General features: G+C 26.8%; 1 protein-coding gene across 4 annotated transcripts in view; it reads left to right on the top strand.

Moving 5' to 3' along the window:
- The window catches only part of LOC129958292 (glycerol-3-phosphate acyltransferase 1, mitochondrial-like), a 121,593-nt gene that overhangs the window by 11,147 nt on the left and 97,008 nt on the right, over window positions 1–13,438 (top strand). Inside the window, exon 1 of one of the 4 annotated variants that reach the window (XM_056070666.1) lies at window positions 7,460–7,476. The exons of the other annotated variants lie outside the window; for them this stretch is intronic. The gene's annotated coding sequence lies outside the window, so the exon portion shown is untranslated. Of the gene's footprint in view, window positions 1–7,459; window positions 7,477–13,438 lie in introns of those variants that run through there. 4 annotated transcript variants of the gene reach the window in all.

The following is a 13,438-nucleotide window of genomic DNA, read 5'->3' on the forward strand; positions in this document are numbered from 1 at the left end:
GAGTAATTTTGAAGAGACATCGTGGTCTAATATTTTGCTAAATTAAGAAAATATCAAAAATATTTTTCAGTGCTAAGGAGAAAGCGAAGATTTAACCCTAAAATATCAATAATAAGTAGCTTCGCTTGAAATTCTGTGTAGATAATAAATGACGAATGAATTTAAGATTGCTTGCAGCTAAATATAGTTATATTAAAGTCACACTCTGAAGCAACACGAGAACTATTAGGGGTAGAACTTCTTGAGAGAGCAAGCAGTATTTTAGAAAAAAATTCCCATTTGAATAGACAGTAACAAACGCCTTTCTGAATTTGCTATTGTTGCATAAGTAGACGAACGACAGACAGATTACTGATTAATGCATTTATTTTATTTATTCTTTTCTTGATTACTGCCCAAGAGATATATGTAAAGGTATTTAAAAGATTTATCAGATTATTCGAAATACGTTGTGATTCCTTTGATTTCGTCCGAAGTTATTATCTTTTAGACTTCTTTAATCAGTATGAGAAAAAAGAAAGTTAGAATGAAATCTACAGCGCAGCTATTTCTAAATTCTGGTTACGTGATATCATATTATTGTGAGGAAGCATAAAAGTAAATCATGCATTTGGATCCAAACTGAAAAAGACGAAAAATACTGGAATGAAATCTGCAGTGCGAGACTTTCTAAATTATGAGAAAGCAGAAAGAAAAAGGATAAATTATTCATAAATTTTTATGAAATGAAAGAAGAAAAATAGTAGAATGAAATCTGTAGAAAATGGCTGTTTCTGAATTTTGGTTGTATGATATTCACTATAGTGAGGAAAAAGAACGAACTAATAAAACTAATGCATAATGTTATAATCTATTTACCGATTGAATATTATGAGCAATTACTTACAAATAAGCAAACATTTTGTATCATTTATTAATTATTAAATCACAAAGATGGGTTAATATTAAAGAAATAGCAGAGTATTTCGATGAAGAAGATTCTGAATTCCATGTACAGCTTGTAAGATAAAAGACATTTCATGTGAGTTTTCCCAACTCCTCGTTTTGAGAACTTCATTTATTTCGCTTTTGTAATTTACACTTCTAAGAAAATTACTTTTTGACATACATATAACATCGACGGCATCATCATTTGATGTCATGCCTAGTAAATTTTATCGAATTTCTGTAACAGGAAAAGTGGAATTTTTTTTACTCTGAATTTTTATCCGATAATTTAAACCACGAAATTTTTATCCGATTCATTTTTTTAAAACTTGTAAGCAAAATTTACCAAAAAATAGTTATTAATTGTTAAATAATTTTGGAATCAGGACTTCTAAAATCCGATTTCTGTAATATTTAAGCTTTTCTTTTCTACAGTTGACAAAAGTATCTACTTAATTCTGCCTTTTTTCATAACTTTGATATAATTAACCGTTATGAAGTCTATAATAGAGTTTTTAATCAGGAAGGTAAATCAACTAACTAGCGAAATTTGAATTTAAAAAATATTTTCGCATCAGTAGTATTTGCCTTAACTCATTATTATTTTATAACTTTCAAGGTTTTTTTTTTTTTTTTTTTTTTTTTTTACTTGTACAAAATTTATTGATATCCTTGGGAATAATGCCCACAAAATTATTTTAGTTCATTTAAAACTAATTACAGAGTTCTCTCTCTAAAAAATTCCCATGTTTAGATTTTGATTAATTAATTCCAAAACGTGTTTAGAATTTTTGAGGTGATTTTTTTTTTTTTTTTTTTTTTTCGTTTTGGGGGACTCTTTTTCTTTTTCGATAAGCTTGTCCAACCTAATTACTCTGGATAATTCTAATACCCTTTATTTGAATTTAGTCATTAAATCAGCTTTCTAAAATAAAGATAAAAATGTACTGTCAATAATTAAAAATATATTGTTGGAATAATTGACACAATAACTGTGTCAACGCAATAACTAACAAATGACAGAGATAACTGTGTCAGAAACAGTTCACATAAAATTATTTTAATGAATAATAAATTAGACCCCCTTGGTTGCCACTCTTTTAATTTAATTGTTGCCAAAATCTATTAAAAAATTTTGCGGTAGCTTTATTATAGTTTATAAAGGGCTTTTATTTTCTTTTTCTACTCTCAGTCGATCAGATTTAGTCCTTCTCATATGTTAATTTGAATTTAATTACTAAATTAATTTATTCATAAAATAATAATCACAATTTACAGTTAAACTGTTCAAATGATCAAGAGAAATATTTATTTGCAGACTTATTTTAATGTTTTGTTCAAGTTTTGTTCATCTTACTTATATATGTATGCATAAAAGTGAAAACATGAATGTCTCAATACAATTCTCTCAATTATCAAATCTGTTAAATGAATTCTTTTATAAAAATTCTATTTTCATATTTAACTGATGATTAATCAATCGTATTATTTATAGCGAAAAATGAGCAACTAGATAAATAAAACCTTAGCTGTTTCTCGTTTTCCTGCTTCCATCCGTCCTAAATTTTCTTTGTGCTGAACATTATAAATTACCGTTAACTTAACATAAAAGAAAATGCGTATATGTAAAGATGAAGAAAATGAGTAAAAGATAAATGTAGTTTTAAATAAAAAGAAATTTAAAAACGATCGATGATCTATTTAGTGAGCACATAAGTATTACATTAATTATTTAAATAATGCATTTGCTGTTAATTCCATTTAAAATTCTTTTAAAGTTTCTTTGAGCTGCACGTTATAAATTATTTCTAATTTTATAAAAAGAAATATATATATATTTAAAAATGAAATAACTAAGTGATAAGATAAATGCTGTTTCTATCATAATAATAAAAAGAATTTAAACGATAAATATTCAGATTAGTGAGTGCTCATGTACTCCGTTATCTTTGAGTGTTTTAGAATAGAAAAAAGCGTATTTTTTCCTGAAAAGAAGGATATTGAATTTTCTTTCGCAATAACTCTTCACTTGCAGTTAACAATCGCCAATTGAAGCGAATGAAACTGCTTCCATTATATGAAATAATCGATAACCTTTAAAATGAATAACTCGTTTTATTCGTATTAAAATTTTCCAATGTTTTTTATTATATCGCAATTTAGCAGTGAATAAAAATGATTTTTTCGATTATCTATTTCATCTCATTTCTTCTGATTTAGAATATCGTATCTGTTATATCAAAATATCGGATATCAATAACTACATAGAGAAAAACATAAGACATTTTGATGCAATAATTGAACCTCTAGCGATATGAGGTATGCAACAATAACATATTGCAGACGACAATTTGAGAGGAGATTTCTAACACATACAAGGGTTTTTCAACAATAAAATATTTCAGCAGTTTTAGCTTCAGACATTTTGATATAAAAGTCATGATAAGTTGTAAATAGCCGCGCATATACTAATTACTAATTAAAGAGCGTTTCCCCCATTAAATTTAATGTCAAGTTGATCTTCTGTTTTGGATAAATTTAAATTAGGAATGCAGTTAAATATAGATTTTTAAAGATATTTGATTTATGTAATTATGGAGAAAATTATACTTTTTTTTTTTTGCCATAAATTATTCTACTGTGCAATTGTATATCCTGCAGTTCTTTGGATATGATATTAGTAAAATATATATTAATAGAATAAACACACTTTCCACAACATACAGAATACTTTTATAACTGCTGATTCGTTGCATATTATTCTCTCATTAATAAAAAAAGAATGCATCGCTGAGAAATGAAACAAAAAAGTCCTTTTTTCTACTTTTCGTGAAATACTTTATCTCTACGAATAAATGCTAATTACATAATATTTTAAAATGTTTAAAAGATTATTATTTTCTGTTATAGTAAAAAATTCTGAAACTCAATAAATTTTACCGAGATATATTTAACAAACACTCATTTATTTGCATAATATAAAGCAATTAGTTTGTTTAATTCTAATTAGTTTCTGCTTTTAAATCTTTAATTTTTAAATCTCTTGAAATCAATTTTTTTCTGAAATTTACTACCAGGTGGAGTAATTTATTTTAATTAAAATGTAATCATTTACTTAATTGATCATTGTAAAATTATTAAAACAGTTTAACATCAATAGACAATACATCAGTGTAAAAATTTTCAAAGAACCAGCGCAATTTGAAAGGAGTAGTAAAATATCGATTTCAAAATTACATTTTTATAAACATGAAACAAGATGAGTTAAATATAAGAGTATAAAAATGCAATAAATGATAATCGTATAATCACTTAAAACTGAGTCACCAATGCGAAAAATATTTTATCATTCAATTAGATTTACAATACATTTTAAATGTAAATGTTCTTCCTTATTTTTCGATTAATCATCGAAAAATGCAAAATTTAATTAGAAAACTAATTTTGTTTAAGATGAAAACTCTATTTTGGAAATCAATATTTTGTCTGGAAAGAAAAAAAAATCAAGAAACATTAAAACGATTTTAAAGAATGATTTTTTGAAACTTGAGCTTACTGCAACAATTTGTTTGTTACACAATTTATGCTCTTTTAAATACATTATAATTATCTGAGAGGTTAGCATATGCAGATTTCTTGTGATACAGGAAAAAGCTTTATCATTATCTTTCTGATTAAATCAGAGAGATATGTTATAATAAAATGACAAAATGTTTCATTATCATATAAGTAAGCTTTTCGAAATAATGTTAATCTACATATATGATTATTTATCTTGTCACTTTCCCTCCGCTTATGAATAATATATTGAAGAATGTATTTTTTTCAATGATAATGACCCTTTACTTTCCTAAAGTCATTATCTTGTCACATTAATATCTCCAAGAAAAATTTTGTTTGTAACGTTAATTTTCAAGAATTCGTTATAGAGAATTTAGTTTATTTCCAGTAATTGTGCTTTAGTGTTTCTGTTAGGCGACTTACACAGTCTTACCATTGACGTCTTTCTTTGTTCTTTAATAATTTTAATAATAATTCAATTAAATAATAATTTCAGTTAAAGCCTTGGAAGCTACTTTTAAGCCTGCTTAATCGCTTAATAATATCAATAACAAATTTGATATTGGAAAAAAATTAAATAACTGTGAAAACATTAAAGAGTACTTCAGGATTAGAACTGGCTTATAACGTATCAATCATACATACAAAATCAAACTATGAAAAAATAACCGCACGTGAATACAATAAATGTTGATTCGCTTCAGGAAATAGGCATAACTATTTTGCGTCGAAATAGTCTTATTTAACGTTAAGGGTATTAAATTTGCTTAATTATCCAAATATTTTGGTGTTATGATGTTTAATACTTTTTAAATTAATTTTATCCATTATTATATTTTTAGCTTCAACTTTCATTTCTCTATTTGATAACTCCATTTCCAAATTTTGTATCTTTTTTCCCCCATCTTTTCCAAAATTAAAATACGTATCTCAATACCACCCTTATGTTGCTTCCCTTCAGTTTTTAATATTTTGTGTTGTTTTTCATTTTCATTTTGATATCAATCTCATTTATTTTGATGGGAAGACATTTCCTTTCTACTGATGTTTCACCCAATCTTTCAATATTATACATATTTTACATTTCTATTATATTTACAATTAATTGTGATTATTAATATTATTATATATTTACAATTTTGTGGTAAGCATTTTTTTTTCAATAAGCTTATACTTATAAATATGGGAAATGCTATCTTTCAGGCTAAAGATTTCTTTTGCCATATTTATAATTGCATTCATATTCATTTTTATCATTTTTTGTGTTTCAAAATGTGATGTACGAAATAAAACAGAATTTACTGTAACTACTATTATAAATGCGACGTACAAACAAGCATATTTACTGTAACTGTTATTATAAATCTTATCGTTTCTAGAACTGTCTTTTTTATCGAATTCGATATTTTGTGCATGCATGTAGGACACAAACATATAAATAAATAATATGTTATTATATATATATATGGAAATACATGGAGATGTATATGGAGATACAATGTTAGAAACTTCGGGTTCATCCGATGTAAATAAAACCTCAAAATATGTTAAAATAACAAAAAAAAAAAAAAAAAAAAAAAAAAAAAAAAATTATTACTGGGCAGAATACATCGAGCAGAAAGAAATGATTCCAGAGCATGATCTAACAAAAAAACAATTAAAAGTGCTAAATATATATATGAAAAGTTATATACTCCCAAACTAAAAAAATGTACTTTTTTAAGAAACACTTTTATTATTGGATTACGTTTCCTATAATTTGCTTCTGTCTATTTCAATATAAATAAATGTGTGGGAAGATTGAAGAATCATTGCAGGAGCAAAACATTTCTTTTTGTTTCCCATGCCAAAAATCAGCTTGCTTTTTTAAAAATAAACAACACCCAAAGCTTTTACAAAAAAAAAAAAAAAAAAAAAAAACCATAAAATTTGTCTGTTAACATTTTTCTAAGGAATGTGTAGTTTACATTCGACTTCATTCATTCTCCTTCACAACGGCTCACAGATAAAACCATTCTTGCGCAATGCACCGAGAGAAAAAAGAGGATTTTTTCTCAACCTTATTACATAAATGAAAAAGATATTAAATCGTAAGAAAACACGCGAATTTCCACCTGAGCTCTTCTTAAATGTCAAATATTCTCTACGATTGAGTTACCAAAAACCGGGTTAGCAGTTTCTTTTATTCATTTAGAAAGAAAGTCATTCTCTGAAATCTGCTCCATTTTATGAAGTATTTTTGGTTTAATGCTATTTGAATTCTGAAAACATAAGAACTTTTCAAATGTTTTCTGAACTATCCAGGTTTAATGGATTATGATCTTTCTTTCAATTTAATGTTTTTTACTTAGCTTTCTCTCCTAAATTTTACACAGTGTCTTCCTTTCTTTCCAAACATTTTATGATTTAATATTTTATCCTTGATCATTAGAAATGAATTAATTGGCAGCTTATTGTGCCATTTCTTTAAAATTTTCGCTAAAACTTATTTCCTTATAAAAACTTGAATATTATATATTACATGATTAAACACTATTTAAATTCTGAGACCAATTAGATAAATTATTGCATGATTTTAACAATTACATTTTTTTCTTGCTTTTAATTTGAAGTTACTTAAAAATTTCTCTGATGGTTATATGAAATATATAAAACTTGTCATTTTTTTACGTCGCACTTTCTCCCTTTTATTCTCCTTTTTTCTCTCTTACGGGTCATTAAATGAGATGCGATTAACGCATCAATCACAACTACTTCGTCCTTCATTCATTGTCCTAATAACTGCCATATACTTTTTGCAGCCTAAGCAAATTTCAGCTTATTTTAATGTGGCTACAAGTGAACAACTAATTCATTAATACGATGAGATAAAGAGACATATGCGGATTCCTGTTACATAGCTTGTATGAATTTCTTCAGCCAATTAAATCTTTTAACTTAAATAAAGTTTAGTTACTATGGTTTTATAGTTTCTGCAGATGAATTATGGTAAGTGCTTTCCGTCATATTTACTAATTTAAGAATGCTAGATCAGCAGAATAAGCCGAAATTATTCACATTACTGAATTCTTTTTTTGCTTTAAATCTTTCAGTATTCATATCTTTAAGGATAGCATTTAATAACCTGCTTTTTAATGCATATTACGTACTTATCGCTTATTACTTATATTGTCGTTGTTCTCATTTATGAACTTTAAGTTTAGAGATTATCAGGGTTTCAGTTTAAATGGGGATTCAAGTCCTACTCAGATCGCTGATGGTAAGATAATTAAATTCTAAAATGAATAATATTCGATCAATAAAATAATCTGAAAATAGTTTAAATCTTTTATTTTACTGAATTGCTCCTCACTTTTAAAATCTTTTAAAACTTTCAGCATTCAAATCTATGTGGCTAACATTTAATAACATATTTTTTAGTGCATATCATGTAAGCATCACTTATTGCCTCTGCACTGATTGTTTATATCTTCGTTGTCCTGATTTATAAGCTATAAGTTGAAAGGTTATCAGAGGTCAAAAGCCAGTTTTTGAAAGATGAGACCTTAAAATGTGAAATGATTATTCGAGTTTTCGATAAAAAGAAATAAAAAAAAAAGGAATTTAACAAAAGATACATTGCGAATTGCATCATTTACACTTAAAATAAAGTCCAAAGTGTATAATTTTATACTTTTAATTTAAGGGTTCTTGATAATTTACCATTGCTTAATTTCTTTATTGCATTATTTATTTATCAAATAGTTTATTATAAAGAATTTAATATAGTTTCTGAATGCTTAATGAAAGAAAATAAATGCGATTTTGGAAATTATTAATAATTAAGAATTATAAAAAAATGTATAATTGCATAACATTACATTTAGGTTAAAAAATACATTTATGCTAGATTTTTTTTAGTATAAATGTGATAATTGTCGTAGACTCTTCATTTTTGACCAAAGGACAAAATATTATCATGAAGAATATCTTTCCATGGTAATAATAGAATGCTTTAAATTTTAGTGACAAATTTTCATTAGTTAATTCTAAATTTTAATTTGATCTATATTAAATGTCTTTGTTGTTGTTTCTAATGGCACTTGCCATGGATAAGCTCGCAGAAGAAGTCAGCGATTTCAAGCCAAGGGAGTTATCAAGTTATTTTTAGTAGCGCCAACTAGGGTCGGAAATACGTCTTAGCTACTCACGCATCACATTCGCTTGCACAACCCCTTTTTACAGGGGAGCACATTTACACATCTCACAGATAAAGAAGAACTATGCCCGAACCGCGACTCTAACCCAGAACGGCCAGATCGCTGGAAAGATGCGCTACTCCTATGCCAGGACGCCGGCTAAATATCTTTAAAAGCTATTAATATATCCTTAACAAATCATTCAGTTTTGGAGTAATGCAAAATTTCCTTCTGTTTCATCTTAGATTTTCTTTTTCTAATTAGTCTCCATTTTTTAATAAAAATAGGAATTTATAAAATTGTTATTAAAATTTTATGCAAGAATTTTTAAAGTTTCTTTTCTAAGCATATATTTTCCCGTAAAGTTAATTTGGTGTGCATATTTATTTGTAAAGTATTTTCGCTTTTGTAAACTTTAATGTTCCTTTTGATATAGTACTGAGGTAGGGAGAAGCACCTCGAGTACGACGATGAAACTCTTTCACAGTAAGTAGCTAAGCTTTCGCTTCTGCTGGCGATATATAAATAGTTTGTAAAATTTTAATGGCGGTATCACCGATGACCTTTTGTACCGCATTCAGTGGTTGAGGGATGAGACGCTTAGATGGTATCTATTTTGTATGATTATTTGCAACATTTTAATGACCCAAGGTCACCATATCTTCAGTTGGGGAGGGAGGTTGCTTAAAATACAATTTCCAATAAATTATATTCAACATTGTAAATACATAATAGAATATAATATTCTGCAAAACATTTATTCACTCTATAACGTCCATTTTTGTTATGAGGAAAAATTTTGGCAGTTTTGGAGTAAATCGTATATATTAATCTTGTACCTCATACTAGATTGAAAAAATGCTTATAAAAGCATGCTGAAAAATATCCAAATTACATTATGACTTCAATTTTCCTGATGTCTATTAACCGAGCCTGCATCAGAAAATTCACTAAGAAAAAACGTAGCAACCTACTATGAAAAATTTCTGAAATGTCTTTCTAGGTTGTAGATCATTTATAAATAAGGAAATTATTTAGAGAAAACAAAATTAAAACGTTCATTCTAAAGCACTTCTTGATTCCATTCCTAAGCATTTTTATAGACTTGAGAACAAATTCCATGCTTTCATGAAAAAATGGGGCTATAAATGTATAGGATAGTTTGATGCTGTGTAGAGGAAGAAAACATTCTTTTGGGAAAATTCTCGCATAATTATTGGGAAAATATAAAGGAAAGGTAGAAATCAGTAATATTCTTGATTCTTCTTATTTAAACTCGTTAATTATTCAAAAAATGCATGTAAAAAATTAGATAACGAATAAATGATTTGTTAAAATGCTAATAAATAGTAATACTTGCGGATCCCTTTTTATAACTTCAAATAAACAATTTTGGAAAAATTTTCTAAACAAAAGAAGTTATGATTTAAAATTTAGTCTCCGTTAACAGCATTTTCGATTATCCGAGGTAATTTCGATTTCAATCAGATTGGATAATTGAGGTTCTATAAAAAAACTAGTTCATTCTTATCATTTCAGGGCTATTGTCTTTACATTTATTTTCTATTGTTTTACTGGCTTGCCATTTTGGTATTCGTATATTTTTTGAGAAAAATTCATGGTTTGTTAACAATGCTATTCATTAAGTTCCATCGATTAAAAATATTGCGCATGTACACATGTCTGCAATTCAAAAGGAAAAACCTTGATGATAAGTAAAAAAGTTCAAGGCCATATTCCATACTGATAAAAAATTTATTTTTGATGCTTTCTTATCATTTTATATTCAACTTTAGATATATACAAGCCGTGTAACAATTTTATTTTCCACGTGTTTGAGTCATAGATATTTTTCAAGATCAAACTATTGCATAAGATAATTATCTAAGGTCATTAGAAACTAGATGTCTAATTAAGGTTAATTTTTTCTCTCAAGTGGATAGAAGAACATTCTAAGATAAATTTACTTGATATTATCAAAAGTGGAAGATCTGATAACATATTAAAATAATTTTAAGGCTTATTTTCATTCCCTGCCTATATGTTATGATAAATGATTATTCACTGCTGTTTAAAATGATCGATAAAACCATCGAGAAAGAATAAAGTAAATATTCCAAAAGAAAAATTCCTTAAAATGAAAATGAAATTTAAAATAAATAACAAAAAAAGTTTTAAAAACACTTTTTTATAAATGTTCTAAAAAATAGGTTTCTTTTTCTTGTTTCAATTAGTTAACTTTTTAGTCTTTAATTTCTAATTAATTATTATAATTATTATAGATTCTTGATATAAATTTTTCTCAAATTCATAACTAGAGAATGCCACGCAATCGAATCAAAATTTAATTTAATTAATCTATCAATTAATAATTAAGTTTTGAAAATTACAATATAGTGTTTTATCTCAAAGCAAGCAAGTGTACAAAATTTCAAAATTCCAAAACTTCAGGAAGTAAATGAAAAATTGATTGTGAATTCCATATTTACAAACATGAAACTAGTCAAGTTAAATTAAAACGCATAAAAAACAACTTTTTTTAACGTTTCGGTTTTGCGCAATTTTTAAAGAAAAAATTAACATTAATAATGCAAGGTAATTTCTTTAAATCTATATTTATGGTTTAAGCAAAATATTCAGACAAGACAAACAAGTAAAAAAAAAGCTTTGCCATCAAACTGGAATGCTTTCCTTTCATGAAATAATCTAGAGTCAGATATGTATGGCGTAATATAAATAAGCTTACCATCCTACTCATTAAACAGGAGTTTAATAATATTACGAGGACTGTTTACAATAACAATCATGTAGTTGTAAATGGAAATGTTAACTGAAAATCAATTATTAAGGAAATTAAGTAAAAAGTAGTCTAATGTTCCACCACTGAAGTAATAATTTTTTGCGTTCAGTAGAATGTTTGCTTATATTTTAAAACTTGCCGTTTAAAGAAGGCAGAGCAAATATTATTAAATATTTTTACAATTACGAGGATTATCCCCAAATACCATCAAGTAATTACAAAGGGAGGCATTTAACGAATCATATATCAAGGAAATTTCGAAAAAAAAAAAAAAAAATAGGCTGAGTATTGACCCTTGAGGAAATAAATAGCTTTCTGTGTTCAATAGAGCGTGCTTTTGCTTTTAAATCTGTATTAACAAATGCCGTTTAAAGAAGGCAATGCAATTATCGATGCATATTTTTTGCAATTTTCCTATTCGATTTCAATTGATTTTTTCTATGTGATACCCAGCTAATTCTATCAAAATATTTGGAAAAAAAAACACTTACGCAGAAAATGTTAAAAATCGAAGATCTTTGAAAAACCATTGTCATTAAGTATCAGTTAAAGAGAAAAAACATAGAGATAATAAAGGTTTATATATAATATAAATTAAAGATACTAATTTTTTTCATATTAAATGATTTTTACAAACGTCTTAACATTATTCAGAATTATTCTTTTGTTTTGCGCAATGCGTCATACTTACTTTTCTGAATCTCTGATTCTCATTCTTGTATTTTCCATTGATTGATAAGTTAGTATTTAACAACAACTAATCACACTATTTACGACCACGAAATGCCATTTTATCTTAAATACACAATTTTAAAATTGATCCTTCTGGCATGATCCTCAATTTTCTTGGCTAGAATTTTATCAGTTGTCATGTTGCAACAAATGTCTTGGCGAATACTTGTATTGTAACTTTGTTTAAGTTTATAATTGGAACTATCTGTGTTCAAACATAACAATAAGAGCCAATTCCATTGTAAAGCTGTATCAGTTACATATCCGTTTACGTCTTATATTAATCAGTCCTAGATTTCAAATCCTCCTTAACAAGTATGACGCATTTGTTGTTTGTTTTTGTTTAACTTGACTGATCTGAATCTGACGAGACCACAATAAACATTCGATTTATTCAAAAAATCGAATTAGGCAGAATTCGGTTTGAAATGGATGCAGAAAATAATTTTTTAAACTAAAAATAGCAGTAGAAATTAATATTTAATGTAACAGTTTTAATAACTAATTCGCAATTAATAAATAAATAGCATTTAATAAATAATAGTAATTCTAATAAATAAATGGCTAGTTATAATTAATTTTTAATAAAGTTTAAAATAATTATTTCAATTAAAGAAGCATTTTCAATTTAACAATTGTGCAATAAAATTTCAAAATAAGCCCTCGAGTGAATCAAGGGGTTTAAAAAATTATTCACTTGACGTCACTGAGAATACAAGTTACAGAAATATTTAATTCACTCACACACGCACAAAAAATTCACTAAAAAGAAAAAAATTTTATTTTCAGTTTTTAGATTTGATTTCTGATGAACAAAAATGAATTTGAATCACAGACAGCGATTTAACATTGTATTAACAGGAAGTTCAAGAATCCTGAGAAAAACAAATTCGATAAAAATGCGGTCGAATTAAAGCTTCTCGGTATCCCCTTGGCAAACAAACAATGCAGTATGACACATCCAATTTATTTAATCTTCACAAATTAAAATTTAAAAAGTCGTGTGTGACCACAAATCAAAATTTCCATTTAAAAAATGTTAGGTTTTCCTCTACTGCATTTCCGTGAGAACCGGAATAACATAAGGACAGTGAACCAGTGAACTAAGATAGAATTGTGATTATGTTTGTGGGGGCTGTTGAATGAAATCTAGTAAACACTGAAGCAATCGAACAATTTGCGTATCATTGGAGATAATTTTTCAAGGACTGTTGACTGCAAAGATAGCTATGCTTTAGAA

The sequence above is a fragment of the Argiope bruennichi genome, chromosome X1 (genome assembly GCF_947563725.1).
Source record: "Argiope bruennichi chromosome X1, qqArgBrue1.1, whole genome shotgun sequence".
NCBI lineage: Eukaryota > Metazoa > Arthropoda > Arachnida > Araneae > Araneidae > Argiope > Argiope bruennichi.